The sequence below is a fragment of the Ursus arctos genome, unplaced genomic scaffold (assembly GCF_023065955.2).
Source record: "Ursus arctos isolate Adak ecotype North America unplaced genomic scaffold, UrsArc2.0 scaffold_36, whole genome shotgun sequence".
Taxonomy (NCBI): Eukaryota; Metazoa; Chordata; class Mammalia; order Carnivora; family Ursidae; genus Ursus; species Ursus arctos.
Genome location: NW_026623050.1, coordinates 27023204 through 27036502, shown reverse-complemented (window position 1 = coordinate 27036502; position 13299 = coordinate 27023204). Strand labels below are relative to the sequence as shown.

Genomic DNA, 13299 nt, shown 5'->3' with positions numbered 1-13299 from the left:
GATGTGATGCCCCATCGTCCCGGGAGGAATTTACTAGAGGAGACAAACTGCGTAGTTGGAGGGTGCAGGTGGGAAAGATGGTCAGAGAGGAGGCAGCATACCTAAGGTTACACGGCGCTCATTGAACCCTTGCAGCGTCTGGCTCTCCATTGAGATAAGTGCACACTGATACTTCTGCTGTATCTCTTCTCGATGGCAGATTCCCTTTCACCCAGTGTGCTTCCTCAACATTAGAACCAGAGAAGGGGGGCCAGTCCAGTGTTCCTGGGGCCTACAGCACAGGCTGCGCTTTGGCATAATTTGAGAGCAAACTTGTGGACCCCCCCTCAGACATGTGAGGGAATCCTGCCCCAGGTTACCCTACCAAAGCTTGGAGGTCAGGAAGGGAGGGAATCAGACTCCCCCACTAAGGTTCACTCTCCTGTCATGCAAAAGACTCCCAGACATCCACGAGGACAGGACCTGTCTAAAACGAAATAAAATTTCACACACCATTTTCCTCCTGATGGAACTGGCAGCTTTCCTTTCTTTCTCTCCTAGCTTCCTACAGGCAACCAAGAATCAACATTTCTAGACATACATAAAGCCCTTCTTCCAATAATTCTCGCAGCCTAGACTTACTGTTCTTCCTTTGCAGCTCTGTTTCCTTATAAATATTCCAAGGTGAGGCTGCCAGCAGGTGATTTATTTACAAGGGGGTATCATTTCCTGCCTCTGTGTGTGGCATCCAAGCAAACGGCTGACTACAGTTCTCACCAAGCTCGGCCTCCTTATCTATTTTAGATGAGACCAGGGTATTTCACTCCATATCTCGTTTTGACTCCAGGCAATCCAATAGGATTTCTGTTTTAAAAATGTTCAGAATGTGAAAAAAAGGGGGGGGGAACTAGAGAGATGACAAGGCTAACAAGTGGCTATTCTGAGAGCTACCATCATTCATCACATCCGAATGCTGTCACAGAAGGGCACACACACAGGGACATGCCACAATGCTAGAGCTCCCGCAAAGCTTCCCCACCCAAAAGCGAACGTTACAAAAGGGACAAGGAGAAACCACGTGCACACTGCCTGGCCAGTCTGGCTAATGGGCTGCTTGGTTCAGCCTTTCCAGACCTCCTTATGCCCTCCCCAGAGTTCTAAGCCTTTGGAGAATCAGGGATGTCTTTGAGATTTCCCAGGAGAGTATGCCTATGCCCACGTGCAGACCATTTCCACTTATGATCGCAGGAGGTGCAGGAGAGCACAGGACAGCAGATAAAAGGCAGCAAGTATGGAAGGAGGTCAGAGGGGCAACAACCCTGGGGGACTGGGAGAGTCAGGCCAGGTGGACTGGGGTCTGGCCTGGGGGTTGGACTTGGTTACACAGAGGAAATGAGAAGGCCTTCTAGACAGGAGAGATTCTCGAAGGTGAAGGAGCCGAGGTTCAGATGGCTTGCTTGTTGTGGAGGAACAAGAAGGGGAGGAAAGCTAATGTGAGTTGAACATCCACTGTGTTCTAGTCACTGTGATAGGTGTTAGAGGGACAGAAGCAAAGACAGGGTCTAGTGGGGCAGGCGGCCGAGTCCCAGAGTACCCTTCACAATCATAAAATCAGGAGCATCAGGGAGCAACATAAAAGCTAGGTCCCAACATAAAAGCCAGGAGGCTGTAGATGGGTTGCGATGGATGAGCCTTGAGAATCCTTATCCCCAGGACAGGGGGTTGGCTGCCCCTTTCCAGTTAGGGGTGGGGTCACAGGGCAGGGACTGGACACTTGACACCAATGGGTGATGACTCAGTTAGGGCTTTCAGAGATCCTGTGGCCCCAGCTGGTTCCAGCCCCTCCAACCAGACACAGGTGGGGTCATATCTTATTTTCTGGTGTGGTGACTCAGCTGACCAAAATAACTCATGCTGGTAGAGGCTCTTTCTGTATTCTGTGGGCTGGGAAGGGGTATACTGGGAAGAGCCAGAACTGCCACCCAGTGAAATGTGAGGACTCCTCCATCTGACTCAGCCACTAAGAGAGAGACAGAGAGACACACAGAGAGAGACACAGAGAGAGAGAGAGAGAATGAGAGAGACGCTGTGGTCTGAGTAGGGCTTTTTCTAGCACTGAAGCTGGGGAGTTCCTCAGTTCTTGGCCCGGCAGCTGGGGAAGTCACAGGACGTTGACCACCAGGGGAAATAGCTTATAAGTCCCGGGACTCACAGTGCCCTCCAAGGTACTGCGGAGCACACCTGCAAGGTATCATGATCCCCTGCAAATGGACTCCTCCAGTGCCTGGTGGGTGGCAGGTCCCCTCTCGCAGTCTCCTGAAGCCACCCCTTCTGTCAGCTCCAGTCCTGTATGTTCTGTTGCCGGGATCCTCTTTCTGAACATGCACCTAAGAGTCACCTACCAGGTGCCCCTCTCCAAAGACTGCCTCATTCTGTGAATTGGAATTTGCCAGTGAGGTGGGATGCCACCCGTCTTTCCTGTTTATTCACATGCAATCTACCCACTGAGGCTCATTTCATTTCCACTCCTCCATGTAGCATTAGCAAAGGTGGGTTTGACAGTATCTGGGGTGCTTAGCAACATCACTTCCTCATCTAGACAATAATCCCAAGACGCAGAGATTGTTTAGCAGATGAGAAAGTTGAGCTCAAGAGCATAGATGATTTGCCCAAGGCCACACTGTTGGTGGCAGTGGAGCTGGAATTTGGACCCAATGGCTTCTGTTATGTCCAGTGTGACATTCACATGCCTCCCTTTCAGAGGCTGATCGTGGTGCTGGGAGCCTGGACAACTCCTCTGAAAATGAGGATTACTTTATATTAATAGAAAATGGAAGCCTTCTATCCTATGTGATTGGGACAAGTGGTTGGTTGATTAATCAAAAAATTTGTGCTGGGAAATCATAAAACAATACACAAAAGTCTTATTTTGATCCAAGGCTTCTCTTTTTAAAAAGAGTCCTCTGATGCAATTTTCCCTGTTTTATATAAGCTCATGATGTCCAGTTTCTGTTTTTATAAAGAGAAGGGAGAACTTAAGTTACTTGCAAAATAATGTGAGTGCAGAATTCTCCTAGATTTATACAAAGCTCCTCCCCTTTTTTACAGTTATCTTGTCCACTTCATTCCACAAGAATTTTTAGTGATTCACCTTCATCAAGTTTTCCCAAAGCAATGTGTTTATCATAAAACAGCAAAGAGTTTCTTTTGTTCTACACTCCTCTCTTTTAGTTAAATTGCATTATTAAAATGTCAAGTATAAGTGGCATAAATAGATTTGGAACAAAAATAACTGATTCTTGGTAAACATTTGGTGGGAGCAGATGTGTATCACAGATAAACTCCTAGCTGGTAGCATCAGTTGGTGTATTTACAACAGAAAGACGGGGCTGGTTAACCTGACCAGTTGGTTAAGGGGAGTTTGGTTAAGAGGCTCTGCATAGGACTGGACAGAGGGTTGAGGTGAGGATCAAGTGTAGACCCAAGGTGTGAGGGCTTTAGTGAAGTGGCATTCATATATGAGCCATCTTCATGATTACTAAGAATTCCCTGATGCTGCACCCCATATGGAACCTCTCCTCCCCATCACGAACCTTCTTTCTTTGGGAACATTAGAGAGCCACTGACCAGTGGTCAAGAGACCTAGATCTACTCCCAGCTTTGCCACTAACTGCTTCTGTGGGTTTGGGCAAAACGGCTGAATCTCTTCACCTAGATTTTTTACTTTATAAACTCAAGGGGTTGGGTGACATGGTCTTGAGAGGCTCTTCTGGCCTTGTTATTCTGAGCATCCCAGGCTGCTTGCTCAGTCTTTTCCTTGGATGTCTCAGTCATCCCCGGGGTCACAGCATGTCTCCCCAAAGCTTATCAACAGCCTCGCCTGTGTCCTGCCTTGAGCACCAGGCCCACATTTCCTACTATTTACCTGGGTGCCCTACAAGCAGGATGGACAGGTGAGATTTCTCAGACCTCCTAAATACAAAAGCATATTTCCAAACAAAAATTATTAAGATCATGTGGTTCTGAAGCAAAATGGACCCTCTTAAAAGACGATAGTATATAATAAAGTCTTTTTTATCATATATTATGATATATCATAATATATACAGTGGGGAAAAGAAGTAATATTCAGCATTGGAAAACAAAGCAGTGGGGAAAGAATGTTCAGCATTGGAAAATTTGGGTAACACTTTGAGAAAAAGTCTTTTAGACTCACATCTCAAACTATACTGTAAAATATATGGTGTATACCTCAAGAAAATAAAGGCCATATATGACAAACCCATAGCTAACATCATATTTAATGATGAAAAGCTCAAAGCTCTTCCTCTAACATCAGCAATCAGACAAAGATGCCCTCTCTCACCACTTTCACATTGCGAGGATTGGAAATCCTAGCCATAGCATTTAGGCAAGAAAAAGAAATAAAAGGCAACCAAATTGGAAAGGAAGAATTAAAACTATCACTATTTGCAGATGATATGATACTATACATAGAAAACCCTAAAGACTCTGTTAAAAAACTGTTAGAATAAATGAATTCAGTAAAGTTGCAGGATATAAAATCAACATACAGAAATCAATATACAGAAATGTCTAAACATTAGAAACAAACTGTCAGAAAGACAAATTAGGTAAACAATCCAATTTACAACTGCATCAAAAAAGAATAAAATGTGTAGGAATAAATTTAACCAAGGAGGTAAAAGACTTGTACACTGAAAATTATAAGACACTGATGAAAGAAATTGAAGATGACACAAATAAATGAATATTGCATGCTCATGGATTAGAAATAATTAATATTGTTAAAATGCCCATACTACCCAAAGCAGTCTACAGATTCAGTGAAATCCCGACCAAAGTTTCAATGGCATTTTTCACAGAAATAGAACAAATAATCCTAAAATTTGTAGAGAATCACAAAAGACCCCGAAGAGCCAAGGCAATCTTGAGAAAGAACAACAGAGCTGGAGGCATGATGCTTCCTGATTTCAAACTATATTACAAAGCTATAGTAATCAGAAGAGTAGGGCATTGACGTAAAGACAAACACATAGATGAATGAATAGAAAGCCCCAAAATAAATCCATGCATATATGGTCAATTAATTTATGACAAAGGCACCAAGAATGTACAATAGGTAAAGTACAATGTCTTCATTACATGATGTTGGGAATACTGGATATCTACATACGGAAGAGTGAAACTGGGCCACTGCCTTGCAGTACACAAGAATTAACTCAAAATGGATTAAAGACTTGAACATAAGACCTGAAACCATAAAAATCTTAGAAGAAAACACAAATTATAAGCTCCCTGACATCAGTCTTAGTGATGATTTTCTTGGATTTGACACCAAAAGCAAAAGCAACAAAAGCAAAAATAAACATCAAACTAAAAAGCTTCTGCACAGCAAAGGAAACTGTCAACAAAATGAAAAGGCAACCTACTGAATGGGGGAAAATATTTACAAACATATATCTGATAAAGGATTAATACTGAAAACATCTAAGGCTACAACTCATATAGCTAAGTAGCCAAAAAAAAAAAAAAATCTAATTAAAAATGAGCAGAGGATCTGAATAGACATTTTTCCAAAGAAGACATACAGATGACCAACAGGTACATGAAATGATGTTTAACATCACTCATCATCAGGGAAATGCAAATCAAAACTACAATGAGGTATCACCACCTTATACTAGTCAGAATGGCTAGTATCAAAAAGACAAGAAATAACAAGTGTTGGCAAGGATGTGGAGAAGAAGGAACACTCATACACTGTTGGTGGGAATGTAAATTGGTGCAGCCACCATGGAAAAGTGTATGGCGGTTCTTCAAAAAATTACAAATGGAACTACCATATGATCCAGCAATTCCACTTCTGGGTATTTATCCAAAGAAAATGAAAATACTAACTCAAAAAGATCTATCACCTCTATGCTCATTGCAGCATTATCTACAATAGCCAAGCTATGGAAACAACCTAAGTTTCTGATGGATGAATGGACAAATAAAATGTGGTGTCTCTGTGTGTGTGTGTGTGTCCGTGTGTGTGTGTGTGTGTGTGTGTGTGTATATATATATATATAATATAAAATTATATGCAATATAATATATAATGAAATATTATTCAGTCATAAAAAACAGTGAAATCTCACCATTTGCAATACCAAAGATGGACCTTGTGGGCATTATGCTAAGTGAAGTAAGTCAGACCAAGAGAAAGACAAATATCGTGTGATCTCACTGACATGTGCCATCTAAACAACAACCACCACCACAAGCTCATAGATACAGAGGACAGATTGGTGGTTGCCAGGAGCAGGGGGAGAAGGGTGGGTGAAATGGGTGAAGGGAATCAAAAGCCATAAACTTCTAGGTATAAAATCTATAAGTCATGGGAATGTAATGTACAACATGGTGACTACAGTTAATAATATTGTATTATATATTTGAAAGTTGCTAAAAGAATAGATATTAAAAGTTCTCATTATAAGAAAAAAAATCTAGTTGTGGTGATGAATGTTAATTAGACATATTGCAGTGATCATTTTCACAAAAATATGATCCATGTCTTGGAAACGTTCCAAGACTCCCAGTGGATGCCTGTAACCACAGGTAGTACCAAACCTTATATATGTTATATAACATATATATGTCTTTTCTATACATGCATACTTATGATAGTTTAATTTACAAATTAGGCACAATAAAAGATTAACAGCAATAAATAGTAATAATAGAACAATTATGAGAATAATGCTGCAACAAAAGTTAGGTGACTGTAGTTTTTCTCTCTTCCTCAAAATACTTTATACTGTACTCACCCTTCTTGTGATGATGTGAGATGATAAAGTGCCTAAACGAGATATAGTGAGGTGAACAACATAGGCACCGTGACGTAGCATTACCATTGACCTTCTAATGATACATCAGAAGGCAGATCATCTGTTCTGGACCATGGTTGACCATGGGTAACTGAAACCATGAAAAGCAAAACCACGGATAATGGGGGGTATAGTATATATACTATATGTATACAAATATTGAATCATTATGTTGTACACCTGAAACTAATACATACAACTAATGTTGTATGTCAATTATACCTCAATTTAAAAAATAAATGTGGATTATTCTTAAATTTAAAACAAATTGCACTATAGAAGAGTTAGGAGAAAATATGACTGAATGTTATCAGAGCCTTGCACAGAGGTGTCTCTGCAAGTCTAGAAGCTACAGAAAAATTCACAAAGGAAAAGAACAATCATTCCCACTATGTAAAAATAGGCAATATCAGTTTGTAAAGTAAAGAGGCAAATAGGGGAAACATTATCAGCTAAGATTAAACATGAAGGGTTAATATATTTATAGAGAACTCATACCCATTGGTAAGACAATCAGTAAGATTCCAATAAATAAATGGGCATAAATCATAGATAAGTTGTAAAAGAAAACTGAGCTGATACAGTAAAAAGTCCAACCTCTCTAGTAGTGAAGTGAATGAAAATTAAGGACAAGATCCACTGAATTAAGTAGGACATTAAAAACCTGGCATAGCTAGTGCTGGTGAGGATAGAACAAAATTGCTGGGTAGGAATATTAATCCTAACCCTTTGGAAACTGATTTTGCTTCAACAAATTTTAAAATTCTTTTGTTCCCTTGGCCCAACTTCTTGAAAAGAATCCTGAGAAGATAATGCTTAATATAGATAAAGCTTTTTCTAATGAAAAGTTCATCACATTTTTTATGGGACACTATACATATAACACAAGAGGGAAGAGTTAAGGATTATGTGGCATATGGACCCAATAAACTGTTTCTGCAGGCATTAAAAGAATCAAGGCTGCAAAGTATAACGTGGAGAATATAGTTAATAACATTGTAACAGCTCTGTATGGTGACAGATGGTAACTAGATTTATTGTGGTGATCACCCTGTAACATATAAATGTTGAATAAACATTGGACACCTGAAACTCATAAAATATTGTATGCCAACTATACGTCAATAAAATAAAATAATAACTATGAAACACTAGGAAAAAAAAGACTGGAGCAAGGTAGAAACTTAAGTTTACATAGCAAGTCAGGGAATCTCTTTGAGCTTCAAATTTCATTTCATTTTATTTTATTTTCATTGAAGTATAGTTGACATACAATGTCATATCAGCTTTAGGTACGTAACACAGTGATTCGACAATTCTATACGTTATGCAATTGAGCTCCGGGTTTCCTACTAACAAAATGTGATAATCATTGTACCTTTCTCAGGAGATGTTGTGAGGACTGAATGAGATGATGTGTACTCTGCTTAATCCAGCACCTCGACTGTGGGAAGCAGGCAGTAACTGTGAGCTCACGTGTTTTCATCATTGTCAAACGCAAATAATAAATACCTAGAACGGAATATGAAGAAATGATAATAGTTGCATTAGGGCGGTGGGATTATAGGTGATTTTTTCCCCTCTCTTTTCCTAACTTTGTATATTGTTGATATATTTTGTTTAATAATCTTATCAGCTTTATCGAGGTATAATTTATAAAATTTGCCCATTTTAAGTATACAATCCAATGATTTTTAAGACACATACAGAATTGTGCAACTATCACCACAACCCAGCACCCTGGAAAGATCCCACAGCAGCATCTATAGTCACAGCTCACCCACACCCCAGCCCCGGGCAGCAACTAGTCTGCTTTTCTGCACCTACAGATTTACCTTTTCCAGGCATCTTATACAAATGCAATTGTACAATACATGGTCTTTTGAATCTGGCTTATTAAAATTGATAATTCTTAGGGGTTCAAAAAACAGTTTGCTACTGCCGTTGTAAAGCAAAAACAAAGTATGTACTGTCCCTACAAAAAAGAAATGACAATTATGTGACATGCTAGAGGCGTTAGCCAAAGCCACCGCGCAAATCAGGCTGCGGTACGTAAACGGATCGGATCGCATCAATACCTCGTGTGCCTCAAGCGTATACAATGTTACATGTAAATTCCATCTCAGGGAAACCAAACCAAACAAAACATACGGCAACATTGCACCCGACCTGCTAGTATCAGCCAGGGTTCTGGCAGGAAATAAATGACCCCTCATAAAGGTCAACTGAGGAGAGTTTAAGGAAGGGGTGGTAAAATTCAGGGGACCAATAGTGCAGCATCCAAGGCTTCATCAGAGATGAAGATACTCCCACCTCTAGGGCTAAAAGAAAGAGCAGTGTTTCTGGAACGTGGACAGAACTGGAGCCACAGCAGAGGAGCCGCTGGCAGGGGGCCTGGTAGAGAATGCAGCCGCAGCCAGCACTGAGGCCTGCAGGGAGGGCGCTGGGGGCGGCAGGAATCCATATGCCAACTTCACTCTCCGTCCTCCATCTGATGTTCTACCGGGGCCTCCTATTGGTGGAACCCAGCTGGCAGGAGCAGTCCCTACAGGTCAGCCCCCAGGGTGAGAGCAGAGCAAAGAAAGGCCAAGAACGGTCTACAGAGGCCAGACACAAGCCAGCATACCGTTCCCCAAATGTGTCTCCTTCCTTCTCTACCCTGCTCCAGCACAATACTTGATCCAACGGAAGGACTCTAAATCCTTTCCCCAGGCCATGGAAGCTCTTTCCGTATTCCAGCCCTCAACCTGAGCTTAGAGATCTCCAGGGGGGAGAGGGGGAGAGAGGGGAGAGGGGTGGTTCCCCAATTGGCATGTCATTCTTCTGGTAGAGCGTTAGCGTATTTCCCTCTGATCATTCCTTGGCCTGGCTAACTCTGACAGGCGACCACGTTCCCCTGGAGGGGAATGGCTGTTTTATTCATGATGCCTGGAAAGGAAGTGGCCACATGGGAGGGGCCACATAAATATTTGCTGAACTGAGGAGTGTCTTCAAATTCTTTTGTGCTTCCCCCACCCACCCAACAGCACCTACTCCCCTGCTGTCTGCTGTCTCAGAGGCTGGATTCTAGTACTCTGGCGAGAGATGAATAAGAGTTTCTCGCTGGGATAAATCCAGTTCATTATGGCCTCAGATTTTAGGAATATGCTAATAACCTAATGAAGGTGGGGGGGGAGACATGAATGTCTGTTTTATACAGATACAAAGTGATTTCCTGGGTTTTGAGCAGCTACAATTGCTTCATTTTGTCTATGGCGTCTACCCCCCGTGAAAGCAGCCTCTCCAACCGTTTTTCCTGGCACTGAATGGAGCTTGTCATCTCTGGTTAGAGAGACATCAACCACCCGTGAAACAGACCTGACGGGGTGTCCGTTAAGTCAAAAGAGTGGAGCGGAGGGAACTCCAAGCAGACATATACAGCTAGAAGGAACTCTGCCAACAGGAGGAACCTGCTTTGGAAATTATCAGACATTTCTCCCCTCAGCTGGTTCTCAAACATCTGCAAAAATCTTCAAGGGAAAAAAAAAAAAGAAACAATAATTTTCTAATATAGTCACCCTCTCAGCCAAAATAGATGCTTCTATGCACAGCCTGTAGGCCAGTGGCATTTCCTGACTGACCCTTGCAGTGAACATTCCAACAGGGGCACCATCTTCCAAGTATTGTCCCTAGCAGGGAGGCCCCAAGCTGACTCCCAGCCTTCCGGCCCCCCGGCCAAAATTGGGATGAGGGCCCCAAAGCAGGGTAGGAAAATTCCCAAAGCTGGGCCACAGGGCAAAGTTAGTTCTGTGGAAAGTGGAGAAGGGATGAAGTTTGGGAAGATAATTACTAGCTCTCTGGAAAAATAAATAGTAAATCCAATGCCACCCAGACTACCCTGTACACCCCCTTCCAGGAATAGTCCAGAGGGCAGAGTGGCGTAGTAAGAAGATGATCCTTTCAGAAGTTCCATGTCCATGCCCTGGCCTCTGGCTCTGCCACTTCCTGACTGGGGGACCTGAAGGTTCTTAGGAGTCTTTAATATTTTTAATAAATAGTTCCTATTGGCTCCTTCCTAGGAAGGCAGCATAACATAGTGGAAAGGGCATTGGCTTTGGAATCATACAGATCTGAGTTTGAATGTGAGTCTGTTATTTACTGGACTGTGTGATACCACTTTAGCGTAGGATTTTTAGCTGGGCACATAGCCACCAAGGTGAATGCTACTTTCCCCAGCCTTCCTTATGGCTATATATGACCATGCGACTAAAAGTTCTGGGATTATGAGTGGGAGTGAGTGTGTAGCTTCCTCATCTGCCCTGAAAGTGAAGAAATGTGTCTTGCCCATCTCCCTTTTCCTATTGTCTGGAAAGCAAACTTGGTGGGGGAGTCATCTTGGATCAAGCAAGTGCCCCGGGTGACTGAGAGAAGCAAAAGTAATTCATTTCTGGAATAATGCAATGTCTATCCAGGCCTCACTGAATTCCGCAGATAAAGTTCCAAGGCACGTATACTCACAAGAAAAGGCAAGACACAGACTGAGAAAAAATATGTACAAATCACATATCTGACAAAGGACTTGGTCTTAGTTGGGACTACTGTAACAAAGTACCATCATTTGGGTAGCTTATAAACAACTGAAATTTATTCTCAAAGTTCTGGAAACTGGAAGTCTGAGATAGGAGAAACAGCATGGTTAGGTTCTTGTGACAGCTGCTTTCTTATATCCTCACATGGTGGAGAGAGGGCTAGAAAGCAATCTGGGGTCTCTTTTACATAGGGGCACTAATCCCGTTCATGAGGACTCTACCCTCATGGTCTTACTTCCCAAAGGTCCAGCTTCCTAGTATCATCGCTTTGGGGATTAGGATTTCAACATATGAATTTTCAGGGGACACAAACATTCAATCCCTAACAGACTTGTATCTGGAATATACAAAGAACTCTTTCAAGTCAATGATAAGATAAACAACCCAATTAAAGAGGGGGCAAAAGATTTGAATAGACACTTTACCAAAGAAGATAACCAAACAGCAAATGAATACATGAAAAGACGCTCAAAATCATCAGGGAAATGCAAATCAAAACCACAATGAACTACTATTTCACACCTACCACAATGGCTACCACCAAAGACAATAATAACAAATGCTGGCAAGGGTGTAGGGAAATCGAAATCCTCAAATATTACTACTGGTGGGAAGCTACTTTGGAAAACAACCTGGCAGATTCTTCAAAACTTAAATTTACCATATGACCCAGCATTTCTACTCTCAAGAGAAATGAGAACATACGTCCACACAAAGACTTGAATAATGTTCATGGCATCATTAATCATAAGAGCCCAAAGTGGAAACAACCAGTTAGTGAATGGATAAATCAAATGAACTATAGTCATAGAATGGAATACCAAGTGGGATGCTAAGTGAAAGACACCAGGCGAAAAGACCACATATTATATAATTTCACTTTTGTAAAATGTCCAGAAAAGGCAAGTTGTTGGAGACAGAAAGTAGACTAGTGGTTGCCTGGGCCTGAGAGTGGGATAAATGGGTATAAAATGTCTTACTAGGATAATATAAAAGTTCTAACACTCAATATGGTAATGTATGTATACACAACTGGTATACCAATATATATACCACTGTACCGGTTGCGCATACCACAACTCGGTGAACTCACTGAAAACCACTGAACTGCATGCGTAACGTGGGTGAATTTTATGTATATGAAATTGAGATATATCTCAATAAAATTAACAGACATAGGCTCACATCCACTGCCGTGCCTCCCTCACTCATTAATGCCAGCACCGCCTCTACCTCACCAAGCTCCAGCCAAATGAGAAGGTGGGGTAAATAAGGAGGTCTCTGTTCCATGGCTGGTGCAAAGCAGACTGCCCACAAATCCACCGTTGGTAAAGCCACCGGATACAAAAGCCACTCGCAAGAGTGCACCCTCTACTGGAGGGGTAAAGAAACCTCATCATTACAGGCCTGGTGCTGCGGCACCCGGTGAAATTAGACAGTATCAGAAGTCCACTGAACATCTGAGCCACAAACTTCCCTTCCAGCAGCTGGTGTGAGAAACTGCTCAGGTCTTCAAAACAGGTCTGTGCTTCAGAGGGCAGCTATTGGTGCTTTGCAGGAGGCAAGTGAGGCCTATCTGGCGGACCTTTCTGAAGTCACCAACCTGCGTGCTGTCCATGACAAACATGTCACAATTATGCCAAAAGACATCCAGCTAGCACGCCACATACATGGAGGATGTGCTTAAGAATCCACTATGACGGAAAACATTTCATTCTACACACAAAAAAATTCTCTTCTTCCTGTTATTGGTCGTTTGGAACGTTAGATTTTTTTTCCCAGGGGGTCAAAAGGTACCTAAGTATATGATTGCAAGTGGGAAACTGGGGGGCAGAAATCAGGTATTGGCAGCTTTTCCA

The 13299-nt window shown here is 42.1% G+C and overlaps 1 long non-coding RNA gene and 1 pseudogene across 1 annotated transcript in view; one reads left to right on the top strand and one right to left on the bottom strand.

The window, feature by feature from the left end:
- The window catches only part of LOC125282840 (uncharacterized), a 90761-nt gene extending 82356 nt beyond the window's left edge, over positions 1-8405 (bottom strand). The window contains exon 1 of the long non-coding RNA XR_007190205.2: positions 8251-8405. This is a non-coding gene — a long non-coding RNA (uncharacterized LOC125282840). The remainder of the gene's footprint in view (positions 1-8250) is intronic.
- Positions 8406-12549: 4144 nt separating this feature from the next.
- LOC113269705 (histone H3.3C-like) lies at positions 12550-13127 on the top strand (annotated as a pseudogene).
- Positions 13128-13299: the final 172 nt, after the last annotated feature.